Source organism: Vicia villosa, unplaced genomic scaffold (genome assembly GCF_029867415.1).
Source record: "Vicia villosa cultivar HV-30 ecotype Madison, WI unplaced genomic scaffold, Vvil1.0 ctg.004963F_1_1, whole genome shotgun sequence".
In the NCBI taxonomy this organism is placed as follows: domain Eukaryota; kingdom Viridiplantae; phylum Streptophyta; class Magnoliopsida; order Fabales; family Fabaceae; genus Vicia; species Vicia villosa.
The window spans coordinates 2,739-8,116 of NW_026706548.1; the positions used below are offsets into that span (position 1 = coordinate 2,739).

Consider the following 5,378-nt stretch of genomic DNA (forward strand, 5'->3'; position numbering starts at 1 on the left):
AAGTGTATGGAGATAACAGGCTTAATGTGATTGCGCCTGAATGAAACAGAGCAAAAAGGATGAGTAAGTTAGGCTATGGTATAATAATATGATTTGAATTGGTTTGTGTATTTAGGAGGCTTATGTCTGCATATCTGTGGTTAGTGTTCTTACGATGTCCTTAGTGTGCAAGATTAGTACCTGTCGATGCAAACTTACCCGAAGAAGATTTGTAGCCTAGGATGAGTAACTGTTGATGTATTTGTGCTTTCTTTGTTTTGTTTTTCATTTTGCTCGGAGTGCAAAAGTTCATGTATGGGGGAATTTGATCAGTGCATTTTGATGCACATTCCTCTATGGTTGTACTTATACATTTCCATGGTTTGCTTGTCTTATTTTTGTATTTTATAATGTTTTTATATTTTAATTTATTTTTATTGTTATTTGATTTTCGTATTTAATTTTCAGCTTTAGCAGTCTGCACGGAAACAATCATAACTGGAGTTCCTGGAGTCCGATTGAGGCGTTCTAATAATCGACGGAAAGCTAAGAGAAAGAGCTACAATTCTTATGTTGGAGTCGAAGTCAAAATCGGAATGTGGAAGGGCCAGAATATTCGTTGAAGTTGCAACACTAGTTTTAGTTAAGTTTCGGGTCAATTAGTTTTGGGCCTGGGTCGTATGTTTGACCCAGTTGGATTGTAAAACGGGTTGTGCTCTTTCCCCTTAGGGTAGCAGCCGCGGTTACCGTTCATCATTGTCACTATTCACGATTTTGAAGCTTGGTACAATTTCTATGGAGAACTAACCAAATCCTGTCGAATTGCTGTATTCAGGTTCCAACCTTGAGATTATTTTAATGTTAATCTAGTATTTATTCCTTTCAATTTTGTTCTATGTTCTTGAATGCTTAATTCGAATTTCATAGAGTATTTTGATTCAATTCGATTGATTGTATGACCCTAACAAATAAACACGTTATCGTTTGCTTAATTCGTTACCGTGTATGATTTATCACGTCTGCTTAATTCGTGAAGCTTAACTCCGTTTGCTTAATTCGGATATTAGGATTATACATCGTACAATACTCTTCGCGCTTGTCACTGAGTTTGTAGTCGAATAGGAATAGATTATCCGCTTAGGAGATTAATATTGCTTAATCGATGATAGATAGGAACCGAATCAGTAATTCGACTTTTCAGCTTATTTGATAATCACTTTTTTTTGTTTAATCAAAACCAAACCAACCCCCCCCCCCCCCAAATTCGACTTACATTCGGTTAATAAGAATAGGAATCCTTGAGAGACGATACACGAGTTACCGTTACCGTCGTACTACAGTTTTATAAAATTAACTCATTTTTGACCCGCGAGCGACATCGGATTAGGTACTTCCTTAGGACTTCTAATAACTTTTCGGTTTCAATTGGTCCTAAGTCAGCATTGACTATTACAGGTCATTCAAGTTTGGTATCTAAGAATTCATATCTTATATTGTTAGGAAGTGTTTTGAGTTCGTCAGTCAGTTTACTAGGAGCAGGTGTAGGTTCAGGTGCTGGTGCTAAACATTCGGTTAAACTTAGGTTTTGGTTTTCTTCTTGCGTGTCATCATCAAATGTTTCGGTTATTGGGATTTCTAGGATTTCAGGGTTTTCGAGTGATTCGATTTTTGTTTCTCTGACGCATTCGTCAGTGATGTCCATGAAACAACACGTGTCGTCAATTGCGGGTGCTTTTAAGAAGTGAGATAGAATAAATTTAATCCTCTCTTCTCCTACTTCGAAGGTTAGTTTTCCCCGTCTATGATTGCACCAGCAGTTGCTAAGAATGGTCTTCCTAATATGATTGGGATGTTAGAATCTTCCTGGATATCCATAATGATGAAATCAGTTGGGATGTAGAATTGACCTACTCGCACAGGGATATTTTCCAATATTCCTACAGGGTTTTTAAATGAACGGTCAGCTAGTTGAAGAGACATTCTCGTTGTTTTAAGCTCACCTAGTTTTAGTTTCTTACAGGTTGAAAGAGGCATCAAACTAACACTAGCTCCTAAATCGCATAAGGCTTTATCTATAACAGTCCTTCCTATTACACAAGGTATGGAAAAACTACCGGGATCTTTTAGTTTGGGAGGCATGTTGTTTTGAATGATAGCGCTACATTCTGCGGTAAGCGTTACAGTTTCGTTATCCTCGAGTTTCTTTTTGTTCAATAGAATTTATTTTAAGAATTTAGGATACGAAGGCATCTGAGTTATAGCTTCTGTGAAAGGTATGGTTATGTTTAAATGTTTCAGAAGTTCTACAAACTTTTTAAATTGCACTTCGGTTTTAGATTTAGCTAATCTCTGAGGGTAAGGAATTGGTGGCTTATAAGGTGGTGGTGGAACATAAGGTTTTTCTTTTTCAGGTTCCACTTCAGTGTCGTTTTCATTCATTTTAGCAGTTTGATCATCAGTTGATGTCTTTTTGGTTTCCTTTGGCTCTTGTTGTGACATGGGTACGTTTTGAGTTCTAGGATCGATAGGTCCATCGTAGTTCGTTCCACTTTGCAGTGTAATCGTGCTCGCATGTCCTTTATGATTAGGTTATGATTGAGCAGGAAATGTGCCAACAGGGGCAGCAGTAGGTGCTTGTTGTTGAGCTACTTTTGAGATTTGTGTCTATAGTATCTTGTTATGTGTAGCTAAAGCATCTACTTTGTTTGATAATTGTTTTAGTTGCTCACTATTATGAATGTTTTGATTTAGGAAGTCTTTGTTGGTTTGTTGTTGGGAAGCTATGAAGTTTTCCATCATGATTTCTAGATTTGACATCCTAGAGGCGTTTGGAGCAGCTACAGGAGCTTTTTGATAGCCAGGTGGGATAGCAGGTGCTTGTCCAGGTGCGTACAATGCATTGTTGTTCTTATACGAAAAGTTTGGATGGTTCTTCCATCCAGGGTTGTACGTGTTAGAGTAAGGGTTTCCCTGAGCGTAGTTTACTTGATCGGATGGAATACTAGTCAGGAGTTTACATTCGGCAACGACATGTCCAGTTAATCCATAAATCTCGTAGTTAGGTGCTAAAACAGCCGCGGTGGTTGAAGGAGTGATGGTTAAGTTCTCGATCTTTTGAGTTAAAGCGTCTACTTTAGCGTTAACGTGCTTTATACCACTTACTTCGTACATTCCTCCTTTGGTTTGTGTTTTCTCTAGAGCAGCTCGTTCTCCCCCCCATCGATAATGGTTTTGTGCCATGTTTTCTATGAGGTTGTATGCTTCATCATGGGGTTTGTCCATTAGAGCTCCGCCAACAGCGGCATCTATAGTCATTTTAGTGTTATAAAGTAGACCACCATAGGAAGTATGGATGATCAGCCATGGTTCGAGTCCATGATGAGAGCATAGTCTAAGCATGTCCTTGTATTGTTCCCAAGCTTCAAAGAGTGATTCGTTATCTTTTTGGGTAAATCCGTTGATTTGACCTCTTAGCATATCAGTTTTACTAGGCGGAAAATATCTAGCTAAGAATACTCTCTTTAGTTCGTCCCATGTAGTTATGGAATTAGAAGGCAGGGACTGAAGCCACACCATAGCTCTATCTCTCAAGGAGAAGGGAAAAAGGTGTAATCGAATAGCTTCGGAGCTAACGTTGTTAGCTTTGAAAGTGTCGACATATTGCACGAACACGGATAAATGGAGATTAGGATCGTCCGCAAGGCTTCCAGAGAATTGGTTCTGTTGGACAGCTTGTACCAATGAAGGTTTCAGTTCAAAATTGTTTGCCTCAATCGCAGGTGGTACGATACTTGAGTGCGGTTCAGCTCGTGAAGGAGCGGCATAGTCTCTAAGAGGACGAGGGGCAGCCATCTCTAACTTTGGGGTAATTTGATTGATTCGATCAGTAAAGATCAATTCCTGAGAAATTGGAATTGGTGCTACTTTGGGAAGATGATAAGCTCGACGTCTACGTTAACAAAACGTTCGATCTCGTTGATTCGTTGTATCATGTCTCCTCCTTGTGAACGAGTACTTGGCATACAATCGTTCAAACAGAAAGGAAAGAATTTTCCCTAGTCTTTACGGTGTAACAGTGAGTTACGATATCGACTTAAATAGTCCCCGGCAACGACGCCAAAAACTTGATCGCGACTTTACGTGTCTATAAATCTGATAACTGCAAGTGCACAGTCGTGTCGTGTAGTTTTAAAAGATATCGAATCCACAGGGACTATGAATCGATCTACCGTTATCTACGGTTACTATGTAAAGCTAATGCTACTAATATTTTGATTGTTTCTAAAGGGAAAGTAATTGTGAATTCTAAGAAATATAATAATAAACGGATATCAGTATGTATTTCGTTTAACTTAGGCGATCCGAAGGTCCATTGGCTATTGTATTCACTCGATTAAAGATCTTTATTAATTCTGTTGATTAAAAGTCCTCCTCTCAAACTCTCGCTCAGTTGATTTAGACTACTATCCTAACTCGTAATGTACGCTCTCGCCATCCCATTAGATTTAGAAAAGCTTTTTGAAAATAACATAGTTAATAAAATGCTTGCTTTATGAAGTCGTTATTTACTTAAATCCCCTAGTCTCAAACTCTCGCTCTGTTGACTCGGTTCATGCTAGTATTCCCTAACGTACGGTTTCGCCATCCCGCGTCGGGTTTAAAAACACTTTTTGAAAGTAAATAATTTCTAATATGTTTTAATACGCTTTCGCCATCCTTAAAACTAATGTCCTATGTCTACTATCCAGTTAAGAATCTCAAACTTTTGCTCTATTGATTTTAACCTTAATCGGCCTTAAAACCTCAAACTCTCGCCCTATTGATTTTAAGACTTTATTAACTAAATTAGACATAAAACCAAAAACAAGTGATATTTAATAAAACATAATTAGGCCAATTTATTTCGGATCCCACGGTTAACTTACTTTACATAACAATATCTTAATTAATTAGCCAGATATATTGATACGGTTAAACATGCATAAATTTGTTCGGTTTATAATGAAAGGAATATTAAAAGGCATACAATATATCATGCAATTAAATAATATAAAGGAAATAAATAAATAACCTGAATAAAATAAATATGGATCTTGGAGTACTCGAACTTCCGCCACAGATCGGCTGGATCGTTCTTCATAAATTATTAGGCGTAAAATTTAAAGGCAAGGAAAATAAAACTAAATCTAACGTAAGGTTAGATCTATAAAAGGTTCACAACAATTTCCGGTATAGAAATTGTTATGAGAAAAAGAAAGCAAATGAATAAAATGCAGAGAGAAATAAAATGCTTGAGAAATGAATTCGGCAACACTTCGTTAGCAAAATTTTGGACCTGGAGAACTGAAGTATCAGCCTCCTTTTATAGGTGAGGTTTTGCAGATACGTTCCTTGAAAAT

The 5,378-nt window shown here is 37.5% G+C and overlaps 1 non-coding gene across 1 annotated transcript; it reads left to right on the top strand.

The window, feature by feature from the left end:
• The first annotated feature begins 3,349 nt into the window (after positions 1–3,349).
• LOC131642412 (small nucleolar RNA R71) lies at positions 3,350–3,456 on the top strand. The gene has a single exon (XR_009295883.1). It is a non-coding gene; the product is annotated as a small nucleolar RNA R71 (small nucleolar RNA).
• Positions 3,457–5,378: the final 1,922 nt, after the last annotated feature.